General features: G+C 36.1%; 1 protein-coding gene across 16 annotated transcripts in view; it reads left to right on the top strand.

Moving 5' to 3' along the window:
- The window catches only part of FUT8 (fucosyltransferase 8), a 309,441-nt gene that overhangs the window by 74,501 nt on the left and 214,675 nt on the right, over positions 1–20,265 (top strand). For 8 of the 16 annotated variants that reach the window (XM_077767165.1, XM_077767167.1, XM_077767170.1 and 5 more), the window contains exon 2: positions 6,880–6,930. The gene's annotated coding sequence lies outside the window, so the exon portion shown is untranslated. Of the gene's footprint in view, positions 1–6,879; positions 6,975–20,265 lie in introns of all 16 variants that reach the window. The other 8 variants (XM_077767159.1, XM_077767169.1, XM_077767156.1 and 5 more) reach the window with 1 other exon arrangement.

Here is a 20,265-nt window from a genome sequence, read left to right as displayed (position 1 = left end):
AGATTTTAAAGTAGCAAAATCCTTAAAAAGTTTGCTTTGAAATTTTTTTTGATATGTAGTATATTTATCTGAATAAAGAATGGAGTTTCATTAGTAATAGTAACATTTTTTCATTAACTGTGACAAGTGTTCCATAGTAATGCAGAATGTTAGCAATAGGGGAATCTGGGTGTGTGGTATATGGAAACTCTTTGTGTGCTGCAACTTGTCTGTAATATGAAACTGTTCTAAAATTAAAAAAAAAAAGTTTTCAATGTAGTAGGACTGAAGGTATCCAGGATTGGTTTTAGAAAGTAAATTTTATCTGAGTTTATTGCTGAACTTGGTGAATATAAGCTGTATTTTTCAGTTTCCGGAAAATTAAGGAGGTGTAATCACTGTGTATTTGATGGTAAAATTAGAGGAAAATATCCCTGTTTTAGAATAATGAAGCAAAAATAAGTTTTTGGACTGGAAAGAAATTTTTTAGCTTACGATGAAAGAAAACAATGCTTTTAGAACGGGTTACTTGAATCATATCTTGTCTAAATGGATTATTTAGAATTGTTGGGGAAGAAATCATGTCTGGTAGTAAGGTGTTAAGATTAATTGGTATTTAAATAAGAATTTTGATGGTTCCTAGAAGACATAGGGCTTTTACTCCAGAATTTTAGAGTTGCAAGAGACCTTTACAGTTTATTCTAGTTCTTTCATTTGTAGAAGAATAACTAGAAATCTAGGGTAGTGATATATTATATCCAAATTTGTAGTAAATTGACGTTCAGAGCTGGGACTAGATTTGAAGACTCTTTCAGTTCTGTTTTAGGATTCTTTCCTCAATGCCAGAATGTGTTCTTGATAGTTATGATAATCTTGAAAGTCAGGAGATCATGGTTTCCTTATATCCTACTTAAAGTGCAGTTAAGGCATTGTTACATGTTTATACTTGTATTTTAAAAAAAAGGCATAGCGATACAAGTGATTCTTTGTTCAACATCACAGAGATAATGTTAGGTCATAAGGCTCTGCCTTGTTTTTTTCTCTGTATTTTATCCAGTAAGGGAAGGGCCTGGTATAAGATTGTAGCAAAAAGGCCAATCCGTATGAACTATATAGACTGGGAGCTAGAACTGGGTCTCATGCTGGAAACCATAAAAATGTCACATGATGTAGGGGCTGGGTTGCTGTTAGGATGATGACTTATACTATGACTAAGTGGACTCCAGAACCTGTAGAAAAGGGGGCAGAATAAAGGAGGTTGTGGATTCACCATCAAACTCATGCTAATCATGAGAGTCAGTTCTGTTTTCATTCCCTGGAGGATTCTATTTCTTGGCAGCTAAGATTTGGGATAATCGTAGATAATGAAATAAAATTCATCTGACATCTGTAAAACATTTTTATTTTGCAAAGTAGTCTCACAAATATTACTGTTTGATCCTTGCAATATCCTTGAGATGGGTAGAAAGGATATTGGTGAGCAGAAAACATTATATACTAACATATGTCCAGGCAGTATGTTAGAAACCATCAAAGGAAATTAAATGGACTACACATGGTCTTGGCTTTCATGGTGTGTACCATCTTGTGGAGATGGGGTGGGGAAAGCAACCAAATTTAATGTAAGGCATATTGAGAAATATTTGGAAATTCAAACTACCATGGGAATTTAAAATGAATTATGGTATACAACTGATGGAACTTTTAGTATTTTGCCTTCTGATTTCAGACTAGTTGAAGGGATAATAACTATAAAAGGTTCCCCTTTTTAAATTTTGTTTAAAACATTTTTTTAAAGTGTATTTATTTTTTAAGAGAGAGTGCATGTGAGCAGGGAAGGGTCAGAGAGAGAGAGAGAAATAGAATCCCAAGCAGGCTCCATGTCATCAGAGCAGACTGATGAGGGCTTTGAACCATGAAGTGTGAGATCATGACCTGAGCTGAAGTCCAGAATTGGATGCTTAACTGACTGAGTCACCCAGGTGCCCCTGTTTTAAAAAGGGTAATTTTATTGTATGTTACTATGCTGTTAAATAAGGCATAACATTTTCACAAGGCTATTTTGGGACTACAGTCAATCATCACACAATAGTGGTCTAACTCTCTAAATAACAATCACTAGACAAACTGGACACTCTCTCACATGTAGATAAATCTGCATGGAAAAGTACTGAAGTTTTAGGTGTGGACTTGTGTACTTTGTTTCCTCTTTCTAGTGTATTAAGAAATGACAGGCACTTTAACTTGCCAAAAGCAATGCTATTTTGGTGGCAACGTGCCACTTCTGTTACATAGTAAAGTGCATACCAGAACTACAAAGGTAGGAGGTGTAAGTAAATTTTACTGGGAAGGGAAGTTGTCAACTTAAATAGTAGCAAATGGAGAGTGAATAAGGAAACTCCTGTTGTCATGGATATATAGGACCTCAATCATATAGAGGATGCAGGAGGCATTTCAGTTTGTGACAGCCAGCCCAGAAATGTCAAATGCTTTTCTATTCAATCTCATACTTCTGGATTCCTACCAAAAAGGAGTACATTAAGAGCATGGAAAAATTGCTTACTGAAAGGGCGAAACCTTGGAAAAGAGTAAGAGAGGGAATAGAACTTAATAGAAATTAAGTTATGTAGAAGACTCTTTAAATTATAATTAAGTACATTTTCATATCTTCACAGTAATGCAACACACAGTTACTTGCAGAACTGGTTCTGATTAATTGAATACCAGATACATTTTTAGTCTTCTGTATAAGTGTTTTGAAATTTCTTATGTTTATATGAATTGAAGCTATTAATACTTTTCTATAGCAGTAACTGCACACCAGGAAGGCCAAGGCAAACACAAATCAAGGAATGGAGTTTTCCCAAAGCTGCAGTGTGAAAAGACTATAAACATTTGATTCCATACACCTGAATGGATTTCTTTGCTATAGGAAATTCAAATGGAATAAGGTTTCTTGAGGGGAAGAAGGATAATACTCTATATGCATTTAGTTTTCTGCCCCTTCTGCAGCACCACATTCTTCTGTATTGTCTGATGTCCATAATGTTAGGTTATGGAATCTCTAAGCAACTTCATGATGAGGATGCTGTCTTTGCATTAGGCTTCATTCAGTATATCAAGTTTTGAAGTGGCTTCATCAAATGCCATTTTAGCCAGTGTGAGGGCAAGCTTGGATTATTAAGGATCCCATAGTAAAATACAGAAAAATTAACAGCCAGCCCCAGGCAGATTGGATGTGTGGGTTGCATCTCTTTCTTGCTCATATTAAAAGTCTCTCTGTAAGCTCCTTGGAAATTATCTAATTTTTTTTTTTTTTAAATCTTGACCGCATGCAACTTCAGCAGCATATGAGAAGTAATCTTCCTTCATTTTGATGTAGAAGACCTTACTCTCTAGATTAGTTGCATTGGCTATTAAAGACATATCCAACAAATAGCTTTTTACTGTTTTTATTACTGGGTGCTGTTTATTCTTTGCACTTAGCTGGTATTTCACCTTCATAGTTACTGATGTTTTCTACCACATATTATGCATTTATTATATGCTTTAGGATAACTTATTAATGTATGAGTGGTGTTAATTGGATATATCTAATTTTGGAAAATTTCAGTGTTAAGTGCTATCACAAAGTTAATTTAGCTCATAGTTCCTCAAAATAGTGCTTCCAGCCAAGATGGACCAACAGGGATTGGTCCACCTGAAACAACTGGACAAAAAATATGAAACAACAATTTCTAAGACATTTGCTATCAGGCAACAAGAGACTTTGATCTTTGAGAGGCAGGAAACAAACTAGATGAGACTTAAGATTGCTCCAGCCTGGAGAGAGTTTCTAGGCATGGAGCAGGTCAGTAGAACCCAGAGGAGCCAAGAAATCTTACTGAGTTGAAGAGATGGAGCTGTGAAGCTGTGGGGAGCCCAGGCACCTACAGTTCACAGGGCAGAATATCAAAGAAGAGGGAGCTGCAAGGGAATTTTGCAGAACTGCAGAGTTTTTCAAGAATTCAGTTGAGTACTAATCAGTGCATGCCCAGGAGGAAACTACTTGAGGCTAGGAAGAACCACTCAAAAGGAATTGAGGGCACAATACAATACTTATAGCTCACATACAACACCAGGAATAGAGTCTGGATTCATCAAAGAAGAAAATCTCATTATTCACTTAGTGTCAGGTAGAGCATCTCTAACATTCTAGTTGTCATTTTTAGATGTTTGATTTGGGTCTCTTTTTTTTTTTTTTTTTCTGTCTTAAAATGTAGTCAACCTTTTTTTTTTCTAGCTTCTAGAACATATGGAATACATTTATAACAACTTTTAATGTCCTAGTTTCCTAATCTTATCAACTGTGTCATATCTAGGTTGGTTTTGATTGATATTTCTACTCATTATGGCTCTATTTTCCTCTTATTATTTTTTTTTAACCTGCTTAGAAATCAGTTGATGCTTGTCAGACATGTAAAAGAAGACATTGCAAACTTTACCTTGTTGGGTGCTGGATATTTTTTTATTCCTATAAATAATCTTCAAACCTTTTCTGGAATATATTGAAATTACGTGGAAAGTGTTTGATCCTTTAAGGTATTGCTTTTAATCTTTGTTAAGTGGGACCATTTAATCTAATTGCCCCACTACTGAGGCAGAACCTTTCTGAATACTTCACCTGATGCCCTGTGAATACTAAGGATTTCCATTTGGCTAATTATCTGGTTACAGATGTTAAGTTGAGAGTTGGGTTGTTACTTCAAGATTTGTTTTTAAGCTCTGTTGGGTTCATTATAGAGCTATCTTTTTTTTTAATGTTTATTTTTTATTTATTTTGAGAGTGGGGCGTGGGAAGGGGCAGAGAGACAGAGAGAGAATCCCAAGCTTGCTTTGCACTATTGTGTAACATGAGGCTTGATCCCATGAACCCTGAGATCATGACCTGAGCCGAAAAAGAGTCAGATACTTAACCGACTGAAGTGCCCCCAGAGTAGTCTTTCTTCTAGGACTGATTTAGCTATGCTCAGGTATGCCCAGAATATACAAGATCTCTTTCTCTCTACTCTGGTTGGATGGAACCTCCAGTATTCCCAGCTCTGCTTGTTCATTCTTTTAGACTCCACAGCAGTTGCTTTGGCTGGACTCATGGCTTTTACTCTGTATGTAGATTAGTATTAAATCAGACTCAAGTGGACCCCTAAAACACAGATGGAGGTTTTTTCTGCATAATGCCTCCTCTGTGGTATATTATTCTAGTAATTCCTGCCACGTATAACTTACTGAACTTAGATCTTTGTCTTTGCAAGTTAAGTAGATTTCTGTGTTATGCTTTGAATCTCCCTGCCTCCAGTGGTCTCTAGAACACGTCTCTTGGCAGAAAGTCAAGATGTTTATAGGGCATATCTAGCTTGTTTCCTCACTCAGGGAATGCATAGCTACATTATTGTCCAATGCCTGTAAACTCTTTTGTCATATGTTTTGTCTAGTTTTGCTGTTGTTTACTGTCTGAGAGTAAATCTGGTACCAGTTACTCCATAATGGCTAGAAGCATAAATCCTAAACTACTGGATTATTGTAGAGGAGGAGGTTGGTAAAGACTTTTGGGTGAAATTTAGGAAGAATTGATGATGAGCCCTTAGCTGATTTTTCTAGTTAATGGCCATTTAGGAATTGTTTATTGGCCCTTGGAGTAGTTAACTTAGTAGTAGTTTGTCTTTTTCAGCCAGGCCTAGCAGATGAGATAATGTAAATAGTAAAGCACTATACAGATGTCCTTATTATTTTTAGTTTAGAGTAATTTACTGAATGTTCTTAATAAGCTGTTTTGCCTCTGGATATTTAAAAAAAAATAGTTGGATTACCTTTATGCTGGAGGAGTTGTTGGTGATGATACCTTCAGTATTATCACTAATCATGAAAAATTGGTTTCAGTAGGCTTTGGTGTCATTGGAGAAAGACTGCTTCTCACAATTAATAATAATATCAGTCCTAAATCCCACATAACAATACTAACGTACCTGGCAGAAAGACATCTTTCGGAGGGATGTATTGTGTTATTCTTAGGTTTTTGTACTTAATGACTTGTACATACATACTCAGTAAACATTTATGCAATCTTTATCAAGACCATTCACTTGTCAGTCAATCATATGATTACTTTCTATATGACAAACATGGTAGTAGATAATTGGGAGGCAAAAGAAATAGGAGAGAGGGTCCCTTATCAGAAGATCCCATGAGATCACACATGTATAAGGCAGCAATCTGTGCTGGCAAATATTAACGGAGTACAGAGTGATTATATCAGCTCTCAGGGAGAAATGGAGGGGCTGGATTTTGAGAAAATTGATGGATCTGCATTGATTCACCAAGAGGAGAAAAAGTCTCTGTTCTAAAAAGAAGGAATGGTGTGTTGCAGGGTGACAGCTGAGAATGACAAAATTATTTTGTGGAAAGCAAGCAAATTAAATTGGCTTGAATGGGATTTTCTGTAGAAGATAGGCAGAAATTAGGTTGTAGAGCTAATTAGGGTGTGAGGGTTGTAGAAGATTTTGAGCATTAGTCTAAAGAGAGATAATTCTGATTGTCTTATATGTTAAAAAGTAGACAATATTAAAGGGTTTGTGTTCACAAAGTAAATTTTATAGGTGCTGACTTATTTTAAGATAAACTATGAAGCAAATTAAGACATTGAGTATTAACTGTGTTTGACTGTAATTTGCAAAGTAAAAACCCATTCTTCATTGGGGTTTGAAAAACACTGCTTATGGAAGTGAGGATATAAAAATTTCACATGTTATAACATATTATAAGGGGGGAAAAAGGAATTTTTTAATGGTATTATAACTGAGGGTATTCTAACTGAACTGTGAGTAGGGCTGAATTTTATTTGTTTGTTTGTTTTTGTTGTTGTAGGTTGCTTTTGCTAAGAGAGTACCCATGACCCGGATGGTATTTTCATTCAAGGTAAAGTATTCTATTGCCTTTATTGATTAACTGAACAAATTCAGGTTAGTATATTTGTGGACAGCACTTCCCTGTTCTAATTATAAGTTAATATGTTGAGAAATGGATAATTTTGTGTTTGAAGCCATGTATGTATATAGCAGTGAAGTAGAAAGACCAGGTCAGTCTAACCTCTGTTGAATTGTGTATTAGTTAATAAACATTTTCTGACTTTCATGTGTAATGTGTAATACATAAAATAAAAAAAAATGTTTTACTCCCTGTTTAATAGTTTTGCACTGTAAAGTAAGGGGCTGGATAAAAAAAGTGGCTGAACATGGTACATGGTACTTCGGCATTGTTGTGTGGTCTGTTTAGAGCTGAAAATAAACAACTCATCTTAGAATTTTTTGACATTTTTGATAGCTGACTTTTAAACGTTGGATTCTTATCCAGAGTTTAGTCATGCATTAAAATTATTATTTGTTTTTAGTGTTCAGTCTCTGAGTTTTGACAAAGGTATATTCATCACCATAATCTTTTAAATTCACTTATGTTGTCTCTTTGTAGTCATCCTCTCCCTTTACCTCAACTCCTAGCAACCTCTGATTTGTTTTTTGACCCTATAGTCCACCTTTCCCAGTATGTCATTTAGTTAGAATCATTTAGTATGTAGCTTTTAAAATCTAGCTTCTTTCACTCAACGTAATGCATTTGGATTCATTCATGCTGTGTATACTAGTAATTTGTTCCTTTTTTTTTTTAATTGCTGAGCTATGTTCTGCTTTATGGGGATATATCATTTGGTTTATCCATTTACCAGTTGATGGACATTTGGAGAGTTTGCAGTTTTTGGTGATTATATCAATCAAATTTATCACATTATATTGACTGCATTCCTCATGCTATACTTTCCACCCTGTGAGTTAGTTATTTTATAACTGGAAGTTTGTACCTCTTCATCCCTTCATCTCTTTTGCCTTTCTCCCCATCTCTCTGGCAACTACCAGTTCTCTGTCTTTATGAGTATATTTCTTTTGTTTGTTTGTTTTATTTTTTGGATTCTATATATAAGTGAAATCATATGGTATTTGTCTTTTTCCACCTGACTTATTTTAATTAGCACAGTATCCTTCATCCATGTTGTCATGAATGGTAAGATTTCAGTGTTTTTTATGACTAATGTGTGTGTATGTGTGTGTCTGTGTGTGTATCACATCTTCATTCATCTGTCAGCGGAATTTTATGTTGCTTCCATATCTTGGCTATTATAAATAATGCTGTAATAAACATATGAATACATATATGTTTTTGAATTAGTATGTTATTTTCTGTAGAATTCTACCCAGAAGTAGAATTGCTGTGTTGAATGGTATTACTATTTTTAATTTTTTGAGAAACCTCCATATTGTTTTACATAGTGACTCCACCAATTTATACTCCTACCAACAGTACACAAGAGTTTCCTTTTCTCTATATTCTTGTGAACACTTGTTATTTCTTGTTTTTGTTTTTTTGTTTTTTGTGTGTTTTTTTTCTTGATACTAGCCATTCTGACTAGTGTAAGGTGATATCTCATTGTGGTTTTGATTTGCATTTCTCTGGTGACTAGTGATATTCATGTTTCTCTTGACCTTGTATATATCTTCTGCCCATTTTTAATTGGATTGTTTTTTGGTTTTGAGTTGTATGACTTCTTTATATGTTTTGGATATTAACCCCTTTTTGGATATGTCATTTACAAGTATCTTCTCTCATTCAGTATGCTGCCTTTTCATTTTGTTCATAGTTTCCTTTACTGTGCAAAAGCTTTTTAGTTTGATGTAATCCTAATTGTTTATTTTTGCTTTAGTTTCTTTTGCCTGGGGACATATCCTGAAAATATTACTAAGGCCAATGTCTGAGAGATCATTGATTTTTTTTTTTTCCTTCTTAAGTTTTTTGGTTTCAGGTATTACATTGAGGTCTTGAATCCATTTTGAATTTCTTTTTGTGTGTGGTGTAAGAAAGTGATGCAATTTCATTCATTTGGATGTAGCTGTCCGGGTTTTCCTACACCATTTATTGAAGAGACTGTCATTTCCTCCATTGTATATTCTTGCCTCTTTAGTCATAGGTTAGTTAATCATTTAAGCATATGTTTATTTTATGGCTTTCCATTCTGGTCCATTGATTGATGAGTCTCTTTTTTGGGCCCAAGCCATACTATTTTGATTGCTGCAGCTTTGTAGTATATTTTGAGATCAGGGATTGTGGTACCTCTAGCTTTGGTCTTCTTTCTCAAGATTGTTTTGGCTTATGATTGTGCTTCTTTTTTTTTTTTTCTTAATGTTTATTTTTGAGAGAGAGAGAGAGAGCATGAGCAGGGGAGGGACAGAGAGAGAGGGAGACACAGAATCTGAAGCAGGCTACAGGCTCTGAGCTGTCAACAAAATGCTTCATGGGGTTCAAACCCATGAACTGTGAGATCATGACCTGAACCGAAGTTGGCTGCTTATCTGACTGAGCCACTCAGGTACGCCGACAGTCTTTGTCTTTTAATTGCTGTATTTAGAGCATTGATGTTTAAGGTAATTATTACCAAGTATGTAATGTATATCTTGGATTTATACTACTTGGATTTATATCTACCATATTTTTAACTGCTTTCTATTCCTTGTCCCTGTTATTTATTTCTTTTTTTGTCTTCCACTGTTTCTGCTTTCTCGTTTCAGTTGAACATTTTATATAATTCCATTTTTTATCATATCTTAGTATATCATTATACTTAACTTTACAAATTTTTTAGTGGTTGCCCCAGAGTTTATAAGTTTATATTTGTAACTAATCTCGGTTTACTTTCTTTTATTAATTAATTAATTAATTAATTATTTTGTTTATTTATTTTTGAGAGACGGCATGTGAGTGGGGGAGGGATGGAAAGAGAGGGAATCACAGAATCTGAAGCAGGCTCTAGGCTCTGAGCTGTCAGCACAGAGCTCGATGCGAGTCTCAAACTCAGGAACCGTGAGATCATGACCTGAGCCTAAGTCAGATGCTTAACTGCCTGAGCCACCCAGGCGCCTCTTTAATGTTTTTTATGTTTATTTATTTTTGAGAGAGAGTGAGAGAGTGTGTCTAAGCAGGAGAGGGGCAGAGACAGAGAGGGAGAGACAGAGAATCTGAAGTGGCCTGTGCACTGATGGCAGAGAGCCCGCTGTGGGGCTTGAACTCATGAACCATGAGATCATGGTTTGAGCCGAAGTCAGATGCTTAACCTAGGTGCCCCTCGGTTCACTTTCAAATAATACTATACCACTTCATGGGTTGTGCAGGTACCTTATCAGAGAGTATTCTTAATTCCTTTTTTCGTACCCCTTGTAACATTGCTGTCATTCATTTCATTTATCTGTAAGCTGTGATCACTGAATATATATTGTGCTACTATTACTTTTAACAAATTGTTACCTTGTTAGATCAATTAAGAATAAGAAAAGTATGATTTAATTTTACTTTCTTTAAAAAAAAAAGTTTATTTATTTTGAGAGAGAGAGCACAAATGGGAAAGGGGCGGAGGTAGAGAGAGAGGGACAGAGAGAATCCCAAGCAGACTTTGTACCGCTGGTACAGAGCCTAGTGAGGAGCTTGAACTCATAAACCATGAGATAATAACCTGAGCTGTAATCAAATTGCTTAAGTGACCCAGCCACCCTAACTTTTAAAAAATTGTTTCTCTAATGCTCTCCATTTAAAAAATATAATCCAAATTTTCTGACCCTTTGTAATTTGTACTTATAATGCTGTGTAATTTTTCTTCCCTCTGAAAGGCTTTTTAAACCTTTCTTGCAAAGGCCGGTAGGCCTTCAGTTCCCTCAATTTTTGTCAGAGAAAGCTTTTATTTCCTTTTTCACTTTTGAAGGATAGTTTTCCCAGGTACAGAATTCTAGATTGGTGGTTTTTCTTTCAACATTTAAATTTTTTACTTCATTCACTTTGCTTGCATGGTTTCTGAAGAGAAAGTTTTATGGAATTCTTATTTTTCTCTTGTCTAGGTAAAGTTTTTTGCTTTTTTTTCTCTCTTGATTCTTTTCAGATTTTCTCAACTAGTTTTTTGAGTTTTATTACGATATGCATAGAATCTATTATATTATTTATCCTGTGTGGTGGGTTCTGATCCTTAGGGATCTGATTTATTGTTTATCATCAAAGGCATACTTTTTCCATTACAATTTTGTTGATTTGTAGCATTTCCTTTTGAATTTTTTCTTAGAGTTTCCATTTCTCTGCTTACACTATCCATCTGTTTTGGCATGTTTATTTTTTCCATTAGTACTCTTAGCATATTTACCATAGCTATTTTTAAACCCAGTAATAATTCTAAAACCTCTGTCCTACCTGAGTCTGGTTTTGAGGCTTGCTTTAATGTGTCTTCAGACACTTTACATTGCCTTTGACATTGCCTTTACAATTTGACGTTGACATTGCCTTTACAATATTTTGTAGGTTTTTGTTGACAGCCAGACATGTTATATTAGGTAAAACAAACTGAAGTAAATAGGCCTTTAGTTTGAGGTTTTATGTTTATCTGAGAAGGAGTTAGACTGTGTTTACTATATGCTGTAGCAGTGATTTCAGAGATTTGTAGTGTTTTGTTTTTGGCTGCTCTGTTGTTTTTGGGTTTTGTAGAGAATCTTGTAATAGGGCCTGAGGGTTACAGTTCTTTTATTTGTAATGCTTTGTTGTTGTATAGGAGTTATGTTGATGTGGTGATAAGACTAGGTCAGGCTAGGTTTCAAGTGTTTTAGTGAACTTGATTTGGTTATCTCTGACCTCATGTTGAAGGATAGAGGGGGCTGTAGTTGGATATTTCCTTTCCCCTAGGTTGGTTAAAAACTGTAAAACCCTGGTTGGTTAGGCTCTATAACATTCCAGTTTGTTAGGCTTTACTAAAAATAGTATTCTTTTTGAGGCAGACCTTTTTAAGAACAGAGAGCGCTGGGCATGTTTCAAGATGGTTACTTTTCTCCTCCCCTTTGAGGAAACAAGACATTTTTCTCAGATCCTCCCAGTGAGAGCCTGATAGGGTTCTTGGAGGTAAAAAGTCAAGAAAATGTGGAGACTTCTCAATGACTGACTGTGTTCCCTCTCAGTTTTTCACTCTAAGCTAGCCGACACAGAGCCTCCAGCAAATTGTCAATTATTATTTAAAGTATTCCTATTGATATTGGCTCAGCTGAGGGCTTATGTTCCTGGGCTTCTGCATCCCCCGTACTGTGATTTTCTGTATCTGCCTGTCTGTCTCTCCAGTTTTCAGGGTAGCAGTTTTCCCTTTGAGCTCATTTCTCTGATGGAGCTAAGTCAAGTCGTTCATTTTCATTTTTTTTAGTTTTTTTTATTTTTGGTTTTTGTTTGTTTTTGTAGTGAGAACAGAAGTGATGAACTACAAGTTCTTTATATGTCAGATCTGATTGAAGATTATTTTTCACTCTTTTTGACAACTTTGTAATGGTAAAGACTTGGTATAATATTCTCTGTCTGATTTGACAGTACTTTGGAATTTGATTTCTTTCTGGCATTAAGCTTGCACAGTTTGAGATAATGTATTCTAATTTGCAAGAATGAGTAAAGGAATTTTTCAGAAGGAAATTGATCTTAGAACTGATTCTTATTATTGGGGAAATGACTCCTTCTTAGCCTATTTATTGTACTTCTCTTTGCAAGTGTAGTTTGGGGACAGTGACAGCCTTTGTTTCCAATGTTGATAGTTAGAGTTTCATTTTTACCTTAAGCCATACAAAAAATCCTTCATTTTTACAGTCTTTTTGGGTGTAGGGTCATGACAAGTTTCACTAATTTGCGTTTTCAATAGCTATACTGATGATTCTGGGATTAAAACCTTGTGCTGATACTTTGGATATATAGAATTAATTAATTGGATGGCTCAATTAGATAGGGTGTCTTAATTAGTACCCTGCCCACTAATTATTTTTATGAGCAGAGAATAGGGCAATAATGTTAGTCCTTACATTTTCTGTGATGTGGTAAAACAATTTAATGTACATCATGAATTTAGTGCTTAGATGTCGTGAATTTAGTGCTTTGTAGGAGTATGATATCTTGGTAGAAGTATGAAAAGAGAAAATGTTGTAAATAATATGTAAAATGTAGTTTATTTTCTTTTGAAAAATCTTTGCATTGAAAACATCAGTATATGGGGCACCTAGATGGCTCACTCAGTTAAGGGTCCAACTTTGGCTCAGGTAATGATCTCCTAGTTCGTGAATTTGAGCCCTGCGTTGGGCTCTGTGCTGACAGCTGGGAGTCTGGAGCCTGCTTCCAATTCTGTGTTTCTCTCTCTTTCTGCCCCTCCCCCGCTCACATTCTGTCTCTCTGCCTCTCTCAAAAATAAACATTTAAAAAAAGTTTTTAAAAATCACTATATTTATATAATTCAGGTAAGTGTTCTATTAAAATAAGAGAATCTTCCTTAATCCCACAGTTTATTATGGGGACTAATAGTTACTATGTGAGTATAGTTACTATGTGAGTATAGTTACTATGTGAGTGTATGTGCCTCCTAGTTCTTTTTCATAGATTATTTTTTTACATAGTTGTGATCATAATTTCTTTTTAAATTTGTGCTTTTTAGAGTTAGTAGTGTGTTTTCACATTCTGCATCATTGTGTTTTTAATTATAGTGTTTTTTTCATTGAGTGATGTAGTTAGGTTGGTCAGACTGAGCTATGTGTACATTTAACTTTTCCATTTCTTTTGACTTAGCTTTTCCATGTGCCATTTCCTTGCCTGGGTTTTCAGAAGTCTCAGTCTCTGTCTTTCTCTTCCTTTTTCTTTTAAGGAGTAGTTTATGTTTTTTCCCTTGGGGCTAATTAACTTTTATTGGATCTTGAAAAGTGTAATTTTTTTTCTTATATGATTAGAAAACAATGCTTTAGGACTTAGGTTGCCACAATGATTCACATTGTTCTTTTCTAAAAATTGAAATTTGTAACTAGGTGATAAAAATGATCTCCTGGATGTGTCAAACTTGATAGTCTAGACTCTCATACTTAGGTTATAAATTATATTTAGTCAAATAATTTAATATTTTATGTTGTACTTACAAATTGAATTTTTCCTTACTAAGTTTATATTTGTGGGTTTAATTTGATGTCCATCAGGATTTCTTATTAGGTTTCTCTGCATTCTTCTGACTTTTCCTGTGCCCTATCATTTGTGTTTAGGGCTGAATTGGGCATAGCCTTTCGAGTGGAAAGTCAGTAGTAATAGAAACTTCTAGAAACATTTAGTGAGTCTGATGATTCTGAACCCACTTCTTCACTCATAAGAGCTGTCAAAGGATTGTTTTAAGACCTTCTGTACTGCATATTCCCTTTTTGCTTTCTAAGTTAAGCATTTTATAAAGTATTTAACTTTTTTTTACTCCTGTCATCTATAAGATACTTTACTATGATTAAGAAAATCATTTTTCTACTGAGATGTAGGTGACCCAAGGGAAGGAAAAGATCATGCAGAATTGTTGGGTTCATTCATTTAAAGGCAGTAAAATTCTGTAATTGAAATTTGTTCTTATTCTTTGTGATTTTTTTAGGGAAGATAGGATTTTAAAAATAGATATATCACGGGGCACCTGGGTGGCTCAGTTGGTTAAGCGTTTGACTTCGGCTCAGGTCATGATCTCACGGTTTGTGGGTCCGAGCCCCTCGTCAGGCTCTGTGTTGACAACTGGCTCAGAGCCTGGAGCCTGTCTTCAGATTCTGTATCTCCTTCTCTCTCTGACCCTCCCCTGCTCATGCTGTCTCTCTCTCTCTCTCAAAAATTAAAAAAAAATTAAGTAAAAAATAAAAATAAAAAAATATCACTTAGGAATACCTGTATTGGTGTGGAATTTAAAGTGATGTATACAGAGGTGCTCATCAGACTTCTTTCTATCCTTATTGCCTTCTTTTTCCTAGTCTTGCTTTCTCGCTCTTTCTCCAACAAATTTAATACACAACTACTATGAGTTTGGACACAAAATGATTAAAACCCTGCCTTTAGGAAGTTGATAATTTAGTAGATGAGCTGGTAATGTAAGTTAATAGTTGCAATGTAGGAAGCCCCTTAATTTCCTATGTAATAATATATTCCCCAAAATGTGTTTGAAAATAAATATTCACATGGTAGAGAGGTAGGAGGTTTGGGTATCTTATGGGGAGTTACTCCACAGAGCCAAATGTGTCATTATAAAGCTTCTAATTTTAGTTTCTGGTCATGTCTTTCTTGGGACCAGGAATCCTTGTTGGTACACAACATCAAAAGCATCTGAGTAGGATTGCTACCTGTCCTTGGGCTGAGCAAATGGATCTTGGGCCCACCTTTGGCTCCTTGTAGAGGGGGGTGTAGCCTCTGGAATTTGAGCCCTATTATTGGGATGGTAGGTATATGAAGCTGCAGGGAAAAGGATCTTTCCTCGCCCTGCTGTGACAATATGAGCTGGGTGCTTAAAGGATGCTTCCCACTCACATATTTGATCACGTAGGTGTCTGTTTGCAACCCAGCAATTTCTGTAGCTCTGCACTGTCCCAAGGGAGAAATTAAGAACTGTTGGAGATATGTCTTGGGAAGAGTTAGGCCAGACAAGAGGACGCTGACCCTGCAGGGTTTTAGAATGAAAGCTTTAGTCACCCCTTCACCCTTACCATTCCAACTTATATATATGTGGCCAAGGCTTTGTCTGTGGTAGGACAGGGAAACAAGGTAGAGTGAGTTAATTTTTTTTTTCATCAGAGGCCAGGATAATATTTTTGTTTATCTATACTTCAGGGAGACCTGGCTTCAAATTTCTTCCGACTCCTTAGGATTGTGAGCTGCTAGAACTTCATGAAATAACTCACAATCATTATTAAGATGATATCTAAGAGACTGCATTTGGTGTTCAAACAGTAGTTTGAGGGTATCAGTCTGTAATGGGTGAAATGTGTTGAGTTGTATGAAGCTTAGTTCTGGTCTGCTTAGTGTGGTAAATACAATTGATGTATTTGTAAAACTCAGTAGTAGCACATGGGGAGGAATAATAAATTGTGCCTAGAAGATAATAAAAGGGTTTACAGAGGAGGGAATACTTGAACTCATTAGTAAATGAGTGGCTTTAAAAGTAGATCTAATATGAGGCACCTGAATGGCTCAGTTGGTTAAGTATCCCACTCTTGATTTTGGCTCAGGTCATGATCTCATGGTTCCTGAGTTTCAGCCCCTCATCAGTCTCTGCGTTGATGGTGCAGAGCTTGCTTGGTTCTCTCTGTCCCCCTCTTTCTCCTCCCCTGCTCATGTGCTCTCTCTCTTTCTTTCTCTCAAAGTATATAAATAAACTTTGAGGAAAAAAATAAAAGTAGGGGTGCCTGGGTGGCTCAGTTGGTTAAGTGTCCAACTCTTGATCTTAGTTCAGGTCTTGATCTCACAGTTCGTGAGTTTGAGCCCTGAATTGGGCTCTGTCCTGACAGCTTGTAGCCTACTTCAGAGCCTGTGTCTCCTCCTCTCTCTGTCCCCCTTCTCAAAAATAAATAAACATTAAAAATTTTTTTTAAAAAAGTAGATCTAATAGTGGGTGTTTCTGCCTGATAATACTGATATCTTGAAACCTTACTCAAATCAGAAAGAACTTTTGTCCAGAATACATTATTTCGGAGTGAGCACTCTTGAATATCTTTATACATCAGTTCTTCATACACAAACTTCATCTGCTTCTAAGCTGCCCTTAGTAAATTTTCATTGTGAATTACATACTAGATGATTGAATGATTTTTCAAGTGGAACAGCTATTAATTCAACATAAGATTCAGGTACTGTGTTGAATGCCAAGACACACACAACATACAACATGAGTTAAAGTCTTAAGGAGGCAAAAGGCCAGAGGAAAAACAGAAATCTCTAAAATTGTGACAAATAGGGAATTGTGCTCTTAAAAATGTGGTTTGCAAAATGGGGAGGGAGTGATGATATCCTCAGAGTGGAGAATTAGGGAGTTTGAGAATGGTGCTTGATGGAGATGACAATTGAGTTGATAGCAGAGACACTTTTATTTTTTTAAAATTTTAAACTTAACACTTTTTAAATGTTTATTTTGAGAGAGAGCGAGAGAGTGTGAGCAGGGGAGGGGCAGAGAGAAAGGAAGAGAGAGAATCCCAAACAGGCTCCACATTCATCATGGAGCCTAGTGTGGGGCTCCATCTCATGAACCATGAGATCATGACCTCAGCTGGAATCAAGGGTCAGACACCAAGAGTCGGATGCTTAACCAACTGAGCCACCTTGGTGCTCCACAGAGATACTTCTAAAGCTGAATTTCATGTACTTGGTCTCTAAAGTTTCTTAAACTCTAGACTTTATTGGTTAACAATCTCCCATAGTATTTAGTTCCGTGTGTATACAAAGAGAATTACTTCTTTGTTTCTCTCTCTCTTTTTCTTTCTTTCTATTTAAATTTATCTTGAGAGAGAGGGAGAGAACATGAGCAGGGGAGGGGCAGAGAGAGAGGGAGAGAGAGAGAGAAGTAGCCTCTGCACCATGAGGGTAGAGCCAGATGTGGGGCTCAAACTCACTAACTGTGAGATCACGGCCTGAGCTGAAACCAAGAGTTGAATGCTTAACTGGCTGAGCCACCTAGGCACCCTGAGTATTACTATTTTTATAAGGACCCTTAGATTTTGCATGGTTCAGGTTCATCAAAAGAAAAATATATATTTCTTGGCATATTTACTAGTAATATTACTGTAAATACTACTATATTACCACTACTGCTGCTGTAACTGCCTCTGTCATTACTATTAGTACTTTCATTAGTACAATGTTCTAATAATGTTACACCTTCTCCTCCTCATACCACCACTCTTCCTCCTCCTCCTCCTACTTCTGGGTAATACTTGTTTTTACTAGGAACCACTTTAAGGTCTTTTTTAAAGTTTTAATTAAGTTTTTTAAATGTTTTTATTAAAAATATTTTTATTTTTGAGAGAGAAAGGGGGAGGGGCGCAGAGAGAGAGAGAGAGAGGGAAACACAGACTCTGAAGCAGGTTTCAGGCTCTTAGCTGTCAGCACAGAGCCTGATGTGGGTCTTAAACTCACAAGCTGTGAGATCATGACCTGAGCCAAAGTCAGACACTTAACCAACTGAGCCACCCAGGACCCCCTTTATTTTTATTTGTTTTTGAGAGAGAGCGAGAGAGCGAGAGCAGGGGAAGGGCAGAAAGAAGGGGAGACAGAGGATCTGAAGTGGACTCCATATTGAGAGTGGAGAGCCAGCCCCATGTGGGACTCGAACTCATGAACCATGAAATCATAATGAACTAAAGTTGGATGCTTAACCAACTGAGCCACCCAGGAATTAATTTATTTTTTATTTTAAATAATCTCTATGCCCAGCATTGGGCTTGAGCTCGCTATCCCCAAATCAAGAGTCATATGCTGTACTGACTCAGCCAGCCAGGTGCACCTACTTTTAAGTTCTTTATAGTTTTTTTTTTTTTTTAAGTTCTTTACAGTTTTAAGGTGGGAGATAAGGTCAACTTTTAAGAAGTATTTTCAAGGCTATTGATTAAAAAAAGTGACTATTTCACAAAAACTTAATAAAATTATCCCCATTTTCAAAAAGTATTCTGATATTCTAAGTTCTGGTTATGAAGAGTTATCCTATGTTATCTTTTTCCTCATGTTTTTTGGTAAATATTATTATATACATGATAATAGGATTGAATTTTTATGATTAGATCTATTCCAAATAAAAATTATTCCTAAATATGAAGCTTTTTTCTACTTTAAGTATATGCTTTGTTGTTGTTGTTGTTGTTACTTTTGATATTTCCCTGGACATTCGGGTCAGTCAGGGTATTTGTGTGGTTTAGAATTGTTCTAGAGAGCATAAGCTATTGAGTAAGGCAGGTATGGTCTGATTTCTGACTTGGATACTAGCTAAGTTTGGGTAGTTAACTTAGATATTTAGTTAGAGGATCTAGGTTCTAGGACCAGGTCTGTAAAATTTTGAGAACATTCTAACGGTACTTTGTGATATTCAAATGCTTGAGAGCTCTGATCCCCCCTCACCCTTTTTTTTTTTTTTTTTTGGTCAGTAGAAGTTGGAAGTGCATTCATAGGCACAGAAACCTTTGTACATATGGTTACCGTTCTGAAAAGATATTCTGTGTTCCACTCCAGATAGTTATGTGTCTTAGATACTTAGATTTTTATGTAAAATTTTTTAAAATATTTTTTTATTTATTTCTAGGAGAGAGAGAGAGACAGCGTGAGCAGGGGAGGGTCAGAGAGAGAGGGAGATACAGACTCTGAAATAGGCTCCAGGCTCTGAGCTGGCAGTCAGCACAGAGCCTGATGCGGGGCTCGAACCCACGAACCGCGAGATCATGACCTAAGCGAAAGTCGGACGCCTAACCGACTAAGCCACCCAGGCGCCCCTTGATACTTAGATTTTTAGAGCAGTAGTGTTACTATGGCTTAGGTTCTGAGTTACTGGCTTGAGAAAATTTGATATAGGCAACTACAGAATAGAACATAAATCTCATTTTAAAAATACTACTTACTGTGCCACCAGTTAGTAGTGACTTGTCATATGGGAACATTCTTAAAATTTCTGGGAGATGGGCACCCAGGAGGCTCAGTTGGGTTGAGTGTCTGACTTGATTTTGGCTCAGGTCATGGTTCCAGGGTCTTGAGATCAAGCCCTGTGAGCCCACTTGAGATTCTCTCTCTCTCCCTTTGCCCCTCTCCCTGGTGTGTGCTCTTCCTCAACAAACAAACAAAGAAACAAACAAAGTCCTAGGAGAATTGTACTTTCATGATAGTTTATTATATGTACTTTGTATTTTGGGAGTTTTAAAAAAGTGCTACATTGGGAAGGGGATCACTTAAAAACAAATTGGATTGTTTTATACACCAGTAAGTTATTTGACAGTTTCAATAATTGTAAATGAAAATAAAATTATTATTAATTTTATTTTATTTTATTAATTAACTAGGCTCCACACCCAACCTGTGGCTTGAACTCACAACCTGGAGATCCAGAGTCCTGTGTTCAGGACTGAGCCAGCCAGGTGCCCCGGAAGTAGAATTTTTATTTGATTTAATTCTAGTTTCTAGAGGATGCTTTACAAAACATCTAGTTAGTCAGTTAGTAGAGTGGTACTTTTTTATACTTATTAAGTTAAAAACTTAGAGAGTGATAGTATTCTACATGACACTTTATCAAAGAGATTGTATTAGTTGACAGCCTCGTATAAACTCTTCCTGATCACTCAGTCTAAAATACATATCTAGTTTTTGTCATATCTTATGTATGACACTTTGTGCAAGTGTGTATATGTGTTTGTA

Source organism: Crocuta crocuta, unplaced genomic scaffold, assembly GCF_008692635.1.
Source record: "Crocuta crocuta isolate KB4526 unplaced genomic scaffold, BGI_CrCroc_1.0 scaffold55, whole genome shotgun sequence".
NCBI classification, from domain to species: Eukaryota; Metazoa; Chordata; class Mammalia; order Carnivora; family Hyaenidae; genus Crocuta; species Crocuta crocuta.
Note: the sequence above shows the minus strand (reverse complement) of the source record. Positions and strands in the feature narration are given on the sequence as shown.